Below are 11,266 nucleotides of genomic sequence, written 5' to 3'. Positions count from 1 at the left end.
AGTTTTACTCAAGTACATTTTGAATACCGAACTTGTACTTGTAACAGGCCATTGAATGCCATTGAATGGGCAAAGTAGGCGACCTACTTACCTACCCGCGATTTATCAGACCATTCATTGGGTGTTATCAAGACATACTGACCTACCGACGGAGATGACTTAAATAGTTCAGTTTCGGTTTTGGTTTTGGTTGTTTTGGTTTCGGACCATGACGGAGGCGCGCAGTCTCAGGCGAGCTGGAGCCCCGCGACGGACCACCGAGGGAGCTAAAGCGACCGAGTTGCCGTCCGGAGCGGTGCGACGCTCGCCTGAGCCTACTCAGCGCCGTTGGAGTTATGCACCGATAGGCACAGAATTGTAAATATTGTTGTGGGGACTGCTCCGCCTCCAAAGTAGGTCAGTAGCTCCTGATTACGCCCAATGAATGGTCTGACAAATCGCGGTAGGTCCGTGTATCGCCTACTCCTCACCAACTCGCCCCATTCAATGGTCTGATAAAACGTGATAATCTCCCATTCAATGCATTGATAGCATTCGAAGCCGGTGCAACTGTCCAGGAAGACGACAAGCTGTGGTTTATGTGTATTAGCTTTGAAACCCCATCAATGTCATTGGTATCTTATAATGAGCATTGGTGAGGACTATGTGTATGAAGATAAGGTTGAAATTGGCAAAGTGCTCCTTTAATCACATCGTATTAACATGTTCAGTTTTGCACTATTATTTTGCATCTATTCTTTGTTTACTTAATTGATTAAATGATGTAACCAATAACGCATTATAAACATTAATATTTGAAATGCCAGGGGCGTAGCACCAAATTCTGAGCCCTGGGGAAAAAGATTCACTGTGGGCCCCCCTAAGATTTTTTTCTTTAAAAAATACTTTTTTTTTTTGCATTTTTGTTTGGGGCCCTAGTAACTCTGTCCCCACTTACACCCCCCCCCCCTGTGACGCCCCTAGATCCTACAAGGGAGTCAAATGCAATTATCATTTATTTTTAGTTAATCTGCAGTTTTATACATTAAAATTACTGTATAGTACAGTGTACACACACACAACCCCCCCCCCCTTTTTTTCTTTATACTTATTAACACAAGTATATATGTTAATATTAATATGGCTAAACATTGATTCAGAACATGGTGAGCTGGAAGAGGCACTCCATTTTCATTCTCTGGGCTTTGTCGCCCTCAGGTGGATAAAGTGATTATTGCAAGTGAAATGTATTCATCTGAAATTGAAACTGATGAAAAATGCAAAACCATCTCTCTCTCTCTCTCTCACGCACGCACGCACGCACGCACACACACACACACACACACACACACACACACACACACACACACACACACACACACACACACACACACACACACACACACACACACACACACACACACACACACACGACCCCCCCAATCTCAGGGTGGACACTCTAACCACAAGGCCACTGAGCTGGTCTTGATATTATTGTATAGAGATTTGCACTATTGCCCCCCTTGAGGTCAACAGGATGTCAGAGGAAATCTTAACCTAAATATACCTTAAATCCTGATATTGTTTTATTTTCTTCTTTTAAAAAAAATCTAATCTCATGGGGACCTCCAGAAGCAAACATTTGAGTTACAAATGTTCGCTTTAAGACATATATATTTAAAGATTTGCACACATTTTCACAATTTTTCCAAAAATAGCAGATCTACAAGCTCATAGCGCGGCACTCGGTGCCGCGCTATGAGGAGTGTTTGAATCCTGAAAACTAAACAGTTTTGAACATATGAGGTTTCCACCCCGACAGAGACGATATGTAGAGCAGGTAGACCAAAGGAACATGCAGTGTTTTGACTTTGTTGTGCGTTCAGCCCAGGTTCAAGGTCACTGACATGGGGGTCACACACCTCATGTGGACGCGAGGAAATGAGGATTAAAATATGACCCACTGTCTGAGGAAGTATATATAGGGCAGGCAGTGGTTCTCATACTGTTTAATGTCAAGGACCCCCAAATGAATATGTACTGGACCACGCACAGACCTAGCTTGGGATCCAGCCTGATTCACTACGTTTTTTCTCACTTCGCTTCTCAGTCTGGAAAGGCTCTTATCTCCCGTGCGGCTGAAAACGAACCGTGGCTTCTGATTGGTCTGTGGTGCGGGGCGGGACAAAAACACCAGTGTGATCGTTGTGATTTGTGATTCGTTGGAACAACATCCAATCAGCAACAACATTGCTTACGCAACATAATGTAGTTCCAGTGTAGTTCTGCAAAACGAGTCAAATAGAAGCCTTTCCAGACAGAGAAGTGAGAACAAAAAATCCGCCGAACGTAGTGAATCAGTCTGGATCCCAGGCTAGCACGGACCCCCATCTGAAGATATTTTGTCCCACCGACCCCAAGTGAAAAATGGTTCCAAATTTATTTGACAAGCTGCTTGTTAACTTTTCTTCTAAGTGTCCAATGGGGTTTGAAACCCAGGTGTGAAGTTTCACTGGCAGCTGTAACCAGTTAGCTAAAGCACCAGGTCCACTACAGAGCAGACGTGCAGCTACTTCGTCAAATATGTGCAGTGGTGGAAAAAGTACTACATTTTTTTATTTCAGTAAAAGTATCAATACTGCTATAAAGAAATACCCTGTTACAGGTAAAAGAACAAAAGTATTGACATCAAAATGTACTTAAAGTTCCAAAAGTAAAAGTACTCATTATGCAGAATGTCCCATTTCAAGTTTTCAACTGTATAACAATCTTTTGAAAATAGCAGATGTACAAGCTCACAATGCATCGTGGCACATTGTGAGCTTTTAGATCTGCTATTTTCAAATGGCCAAAATGTATATAGGGCTGAAGTGGGTAATGTATGTTTTGATAATCAAAATCTACAAAGTAACTAATAACTAAAGTTTTCAAATACATGTAGTGGAGTAGAAGTAAAAGTATTGGTTATTGGAAATACTCAAGTAAAGTACAAATTCCTCAAATTGTTACTTAAGTATAGTACTTAAGTAAATGTACTTAGTTACTTTCCACCACTGCATTTATACCAAGCTCATGGAAGCAATGTCATTGGGCATCTAGGTGTCAATCAACTCTAGTCAACATAGCAGGTTCTAACAGGGGGTGGGACAAAAAAAAAAGCAGGAAGGAAGACAGTCTGAGAGTGTGAGAGAAACAGGTGAAAACAGAGATGTTCACACATTCAATAATCTGGTAAATGACGAGCTAGGTATTAATACTATCAGTGTGGATATATCAGCATGTTTGTGTGTTTGGAGCTGGGTTTTCACTCTGTATTTCTACCATAACCAGCTGACAATTTAACAAGATGGGCTGTGGCTCTGGTCAACTAACACACTAGCCTGGAGGAGAAGAGAGTGTGTGAGACATTTCAACATGTTTCTGAGTGAGTATGGACACTTTCCGAGAACTATTGACATGGACATTTAGTTAAAGTATAAGACCTTTATAGCCCTGGAAGGCTGTGATACATTTAATGACACAGGGGCATAGGAGTGATCTATGGCTTTGTATATGGAATACATAAAATGGGACATTTTGCATAATGGATACTTTACTTTTGGTACTTTAAGTACATTTTGATGCCAATACTTTTGTACTTTTACTCAAGTACATTTTGAATTCCGGACTTTTACTTTAAAAAAAAAAAATCACAACATTCCCCTCCCATTAGGCAGCCAATCCAAACGGTCAATTTCCTCATGATTCATCACTCTCACTCACTCCACGTTCATGTGGGGGAGGGACTAGAACAGATTTCTTTTTAAATACATTGTCCATTTTCCTTGTAGAATCCACAGTGCACTGGCTGTCTAATGAAGAACAAAATGCATGTGATAACGCAGAGCGGTCTCCTCTTCATATGGGTGCTTGCTCTGAACGTGGCGAGTGCGGAAGGTAAGAACATTCTCATTTACAGAGCAGATTAGATCACTGGTTCTCAAACATTCTCATGTCAAGGACCCCCTTCCCCCCATGCATTAGGTGTGGAGCTCTATATGAAAATATGTTGTGCAAGGAGAACCCCATACGTTTTTTTAAAAACATTTTTGTTCTTAAAATGTTTCAGAGAAATGTAGGCCACCCACATTTTTCAAAAAAAAAATCACGATTTTTTAGGCTCACAATGTGTCACATTGCGACATGTTGTGAGATTGTACATCGGCGTAAAACTGATTTTTATGTTATATTAACATTTTTTTTTCTTTTATCCTCACATAATGTGAAAATAATATATCTAATTAACACACAAATACTAATTATTAGTAATAATCTTTTTTTCATTGTTTTTAACAAGTATTGGGTCAAAAACTGACCTATTGGGGCAGCTGTGAAACACTTAACTATGATGACTTGACTATGACGGACTGTTTATGGCATAATGGTGCTCTATCTGTATTTCTTTGTTGATGCTGCTATTTTATTTTAAGTAGATGCACAAAACAAAATGTTGTTGTATGTTCCATACAGTGACAATAAACAGCGTATCTAAACTGTGTCTTATTACGCTGTAGAAATTGTATTGAGATATAGGCCCACATGTATTCAGCGCTTGTAGGAGAAACAATACAAAGTACAATACAATAATAATATAAAAGATAATGATTTAATATTCACAACAATGGTGCTCCCAGCTGTATTGCATGCATATTTCACAATAAACACAAGATGTGTGGATAAGCAGCATACTGTAAACCAGGGGTCTTCAATGTTTTTTGACCAAGGACCCTCTAGCTGAGAGAGAGATGAAGCAGGGACCCCCTCTATATTGTATAAAATTGTGTTTCAGATTAAACTTTTTTGTTTACTCGGTCTGCTCTTTTTTCCCTCTGCATCTATACACCTCTTTGCCAAAAATAGCAGATTTGGTGGACCCCCTGTAGTAACTCTGAGGACCCCCTAGCTACCCCCTAGCTCATAGCACGGCACTCGGTGCCGCGCTATGAGCTTGTAGATCTGTTATTTTAATAGCCAAAGCCAAGTGGTTAAAATGATTGTGATGCTATGTTAAAAAAAATCGCTGGGGACCCCCTGTTACCCTCCCAAGGACCGCTGGTGGTCCCTGGACCACTGGTTGAGAACCACTGGTATATAGTATACGGCGTGTGCTCTCACAGCAAATAGATCATCAGGCAGAACGGCCTGTGTTGTTTCAGCCTGCAGGTTAGTTACGGTCAACTCTGAGTGGACTGGGACAGAGGCCAGACAGAGACGTCTATTTAGTGTCCGGACTACAGTCTGATTTTTTGGTCTGGGCCTGTCTGTGGGTGTGACATTAAGACCTGAGGCTGATTCTACAAAGAAAAAAAAAACATTCAAACACTTTTCTTGATTGTTCAAAACTAGCAGATATACAAGCCCACAGCACGAAGTGACGCGCTGTGAGCTTGTATATCTGCTGTTTTTGAATAGCCAATGCTAAAATCTCAAATGCCATTTTTTTTTAATGGGGAAATCCATGTGTCCTTGTGCCCTCTGCTCCTCAGTCCTCAGTCCCTAGTCCCACCGGTTTGCCTGCATTTAGTTTTGTTTACTGTGTTTCGAATATCTTTGGCTGGATTTTTACCTCCCCTTTTTTGCGTGCCGGATATTGGATTTGTTAGCCAGGGTTTTTGTGGACTCTGTTCATGGACATTGTACTCGCCACCATTCATTCTGTGAGCTGCTTATCTCCCAATAAATCCCTGTTTCCGTCCGCTTCTGGGTCCCAAAACCTCATCCTGACATTCAGGGGAAAAGTCTGGCAATATATCTGCTGGTGATAAGATAATAAGATAATTTTATTGCAAGAAATGTTTTAAGTATATTTCATGCAAGCACGTTATTTGACATTACTTGTATTATATCAGGATATTTGACATACATGACTTTTCCTCCTTGTTTCTTTCTTTATCTATTGTTCTTCTTGAAAGTGCAAATGATGGGAGCTTGTGACAAATCATTTCACCACTTTTTAATTTATGTTTTGGCCGAGTCGTTCAATGACATCCTGTGTTTTACGATCTTACTGCTTCACTGCTCTTGTCTCTTCACAGTGTCTGGTGATGTCAGGTTAGTGGGAGGAACCAGTCACTGTTCCGGTACAGTCGAGATGAAACACCAGGGAAAGTGGAGACCAGTGGTTGGTTGGTACGGATGGACCCAGAAGTCATCAAACGTAGTGTGTAGACAGCTGGACTGTGGAGCTGCTGTCTTAACAGAAACATTCTTGGATTCTGTTGAATATGATTCTCCAAATCAACCTGTATGGTGGCTTAGATCTGAGTCAGATAAGCTCTGTGATGGATCTGAGTCTTCACTGACAGAGTGTGGAGAAAAGGAGGACGATACTTCCTCTGGCAGACTGAAGGTGATCTGCTCAGGTAACACAAACAATGACTTCAATAATGACATAATTTACGGTCTCTTATTTAATTTAGTACATTTAGTAAAATCCTTAGTGCTAATTTAAAGGTACCAAATGGACCCATGTTGAGGTCTGCTTGAAGGAATGAACGTCTGTGATGTCGTAGACCACCGCTATAGACAGACAAACGGTGCTGACATGACGTAATATAGAACTAACGTCATGGACTGACTTCCAAGTTTTAGGAGAACAGGTACCGAAATCAGACAAGCTGATAGATGCATCATAAAGTGGCACTTTGTCATCTTCTTTGTATTACATACTAGACCGTTGCCTCTTGGTAACAATGCCCAATGGGAATGCGTGCCCTCTAGTTATGCAATACCCGTTGTACTTGTCAGGATACCCATTGTACCCGTCCGTGTGTCTGTGTCCCTTTTAAGCCAATTCATGGAGATCTCTGTATCTGTCTGTTTCTTTTATATCCATATATGGGGATCCCTAATGTCATCAATATGACGCCAGCACTATGAGATCATTCTTGACGTCATCGGGATCTCCATATATGGGGATTTGCCCTATATGCAAATATATTAGCATATAGGGTACTCCATACAGTATGGGGATTTGCGTCTTTATCAATACTAGGACGGCATGGCGGCCTAGTCGGGTTTCTTCTGTCTCTCTCTCCGCCTGCCTCTCTCTCTGTCCCCTCCCCCCTCTCCCCAGATCTAAATCTGGGGCGCCGTCCTAGTAACCATAAACAAACCCCCATTTATAGGCATATATGGACACCTCATCAGGTTTCTTCTTTCCATATCAGTCAGACAGCGGTTCTAGACAACCGGACCTCCATACTATGCTCATATATGGGCATATCAGTCAGCTCAGTGATCAGTTGGTGTCACAGTTAAGCCTGGGTTTGATCAGGATCTTCCTGTGCTTCATATTTCTGACAGGGAGGACACACGCACACACACACACACACACACACACACACACACACACACACACACACACACACACACACACACACACACACACACACACACACACTTGCGTATGTCTCTGTGTTTGTCTTTGTTGAAAAGTCATGTTCTTTAAAACTCTCTTTCTCTCTCTACAGAGTCTGTGAGGTTGGTGAATGGGACTAGTCTGTGTTCAGGCAGAGTGGAGGTGAAGTCTGATCAGTCTTGGGGCTCAGTGTGTGAAGGTGACCTTGAGCAGAAGGATGCAGAGGTGGTCTGTAGGGAGCTAGGCTGCGGGGCTCCTTCAGTCCTCCAGGGGGCGCTCTATGGTGAAGCGAAGGGTCCAATGTGGACCAAAGATTTCCAGTGTGAAGGCAGTGAGTCTGTTCTCATGGACTGTAGAACCTCAGGCTCAACTAGAAACACCTGCTCTCCTGACAAGGCTGTTGGACTCACCTGTTCAGGTAAAATACATTCTAAACTTAACGTTCAGATTATTATTTTATAATGAAGTAATATTCATTTTTACTGCTTGCTTGTTGTCTCTGTACAGAGTCTGATGATATCAGGTTGGTGGGAGGAACCAGTCACTGTACTGGTACACTGGAGATGAAATACCAGGGAGAGTGGAGACCAGCGGTTGATTACTTCTGGAACCCGAAGAGGTCGGCTGTAGTGTGTAGACAGCTGGACTGCGGCTCTGCTGTTTCAACACAAGGGAGTACAGAAGGTCCAGATGCTTCTGTATGGATGGTTAAATCTTCCTGTGTTGGTTCTGAGTCTAAACTGAGCGAGTGTGGAACATTCTATCATGGCAGATCTGGTGACAGACTGGACGTGATCTGTTCAGGTAACAAACAATTACTTCAACAATGACAGTAATCTTTATAGTCTTTTCTTTCATCCATCTATCGTCTCTATCAAGCCTTTCTGTCTGACCTGCTGTTTTGGGATTCTCTCTGTCTTTCTGCTTTGTACAATTTGGCATTTAGCAGACACTCTTATCCAGAGGGACTTACAAGTGTGAAATCAGAGTAAATGACATGAACCCTAGCCAACAGGGTAAATAGTCACATAAGTAGAGTGCAAAAAGAACAACGTAGTGTTGCAAAGAAACTATCTAAATCTAAATGACAACATCTGAACAAGTAGCGAACATAGATCTGAATACTATAGTATCATAAAAGAAAAAAACATGACACGGACACAAGTAAAGAGGAGTGCTAGGGTGTGAAGTGAAACCTGAAGATGTGAGTTTTCAGAGTTTATTCCATAGCAGCCCCCTGGAAGAAGAGACTAGGATGTGTGGACAGGGTGTTTTTGGGTGTTCAGACATCCTATGTTAGCTGATCTAAGTGAGGGGGAAGGGTTATGGTTTTAGATGATGTCCTGTAGGTACTGGGGTGTAAACAGCGAAAGAAGATAGTTTGCTCTAAATGTATATATTCGTGTGTGTGTGTGTGTGTGTGTGTGTGTGTGTGTGTGTGTGTGTGTGTGTGTGTGTGTGTGTGTGTGTGTGTGTGTGTGTGTGTGTGTGTGTGTGTGTGTGTGTGTGTGTGTGTGTGTGTGTGTGTGTGAGCTGGTGGTGGAGCATGAAGGTACTCCTGTTGCCTGTCAGGCTTCTGTGGATTGTTACCTGTAGATGTGGACTGGTGATAACAATTATGATTTATTTCCTCATGCATTAATAATTTAAACTTTCCCCTTCTATATCACCCCATATCTCTCTTTAGAGTCTGCGAGGTTGGTGAATGGGACTAGTCTGTGTTCAGGCAGAGTGGAGGTGAAGTCCGATCAGTCGTGGGTCTCAGTGTGTGAAGGTGACTTTGACCAGCAGGATGCAGAGGTGGTCTGTAGGGAGCTAGGCTGTGGGGCTCCTTCGCTCCTCCAGGGGGCGCTCTATGGCAAAGCCAAGGCTCCAATGTTGACCAAAGGGTTCAAGTGTGAAGGCAATGAGTCTGTTCTCCTGAACTGTGGAACCTCAGACTCAACTAGAAACACCTGCTCTCCAGACACGGCTGTTGGACTCACCTGCTCAGGTAAAAGACAAATTGTAGTCATCGGTTGGATTATTATTTTATAATGGAAGTAGGCTACCATACCAAGTATGGAAAATGACTGCTTACTCTCTTGTGTCTGTCCAGAGCCTGATGATGTCAGGTTGGTGGGAGGATCCAGTCGATGTAATGGTACACTGGAGATAAAATACCAGGGAGAGTGGAGACCAGCACATGCAACTGACTTGGACCAGGACTCAGCTGTAGTGTGTAGAGAGCTGCACTGTGGCCGTGTTGTTCGCAAAAAAAGCAGACGTACCTCCACATTTCAGTCTGTATGGTGGATTAGTCGGGCCTGTGTGTGGTCTGAGACGTCACTGAGGGATTGTGGAACAAGGACTTCTACTGCTTCCTTTGACAGATTTGAGCTGATCTGTTCAGGTAATACAAACAGAAACTTAAACAAGGACCGTAATCTTTATGGTTCTTATTATTTAGTATATTTTGTTTATTTCAAATGTAATCTCTCAAGAAAATTGTCTCATCACCCATTTTCTAAATTCGTCCATTCTGATCACAAGATCATTTTTCTGGATACAGTATCTAACAGTGCTTCAACAAAGTGGCTGTCCTTATCTTATTTGTTAAGGTTTAAATATGAGAAATGGGTTAAAACGGCAATTACAATTCCTTAAAAGGCTTTTTTAAAGACATGGTGAAATTAAAAATATGTTTTTCACACTTTTAGAACATATATGTGGTCATAATATAGACATACCTAACAATAGATGCCCCAAAGATTGGGTGGAAAAGTGTATTGTTCAAAATACCCTAAAAGGCCAACCTTACTTTCTATCAAACGAAAACGTAGTCCGTAATGACATAGGCAGACCCTTATGAATAAATATGAATTGATTTCATTCACTTGTGTCCTTCCCATAGCTGCGCGTTCCTCCAAACACACCTGATTCTAATTACGGAGCTACTCCATTTTTAATCTTATTCAAGATGACGTCCAGACGGTGCATTACTCATTTTACATTTAATCAGCACACTGAAATATATCTGAAAACATTATAGGTTAGAAACAAGCAACGTAGTGACACACATGGTTTACACTGGCCCTCTCTCTCTCCCTTGGGCAGCGTGAGCGACAGGGTGAACAAACACTAGCCCTCTGCTGCACAACTTCAATGAGCGAGATTCCATCATTCCATAGCCTGAGGGGACGGGACCCTCTGATAGGTTGAGACACTGTTTCAGACTGAAACTTCAAAATAAAAAAAGCCATTTCACCAGGGCTTTCATGTTCATAAGACTGTCACGTATGTTTTTATAGTAGTTGTATTCAAGAACCCATTTTTATAATCACAAAGTTAGAAATATAAAAAAAATACATTATTTGATTATATACCTGCCTTTATACCTGCCTAATACCACATTAAGATATGTCACAAGTACAACTCAAAAGTTGTCTGAGGTTAGTAACAAAAGTGTCCTGCTTGCTGGAAATTCCTTAAAAATGTGATAAGATTTCTTCATCAGATGCAATGACATGAACTATCCTGTTGCCTGTCATTTCAATGACTTTTTACACCCTCTATCTCCTCTACTCCAGGGCCCTGAACACATCAAATGGCCAACGGGGGGAGATATGGAAGGAAAGATCGGTCAAAGAAAGCTCTGTTGACACTTCAGATATACTTTAGCCTATGGGCCTCAAAGTGGCTTTTGATATTGTCACTTGGGTGGAAACCTTGTGTGTTGAAAACCATTGCTTTCCAGTAAATGGGAGGAAAATAACTTGTGTTCCAATAGATCCAATAGTTATCATTTAGTCACATTTGGTTAAATATTTCTAAAACCTACAGACAAACATAACCACTTTCACGTAATCCCCCCCCCCCAAATAGCAAAAATAGCCGATCCACAATCGT

The sequence above is a fragment of the Gymnoscopelus microlampas genome, assembly GCF_963454915.1.
Source record: "Gymnoscopelus microlampas genome assembly, chromosome: 14".
Classification (NCBI taxonomy): Eukaryota; Metazoa; Chordata; class Actinopteri; order Myctophiformes; family Myctophidae; genus Gymnoscopelus; species Gymnoscopelus microlampas.
The sequence above is the reverse complement of the archived record's forward strand: the minus strand, read 5'-3'. Positions refer to the sequence as shown.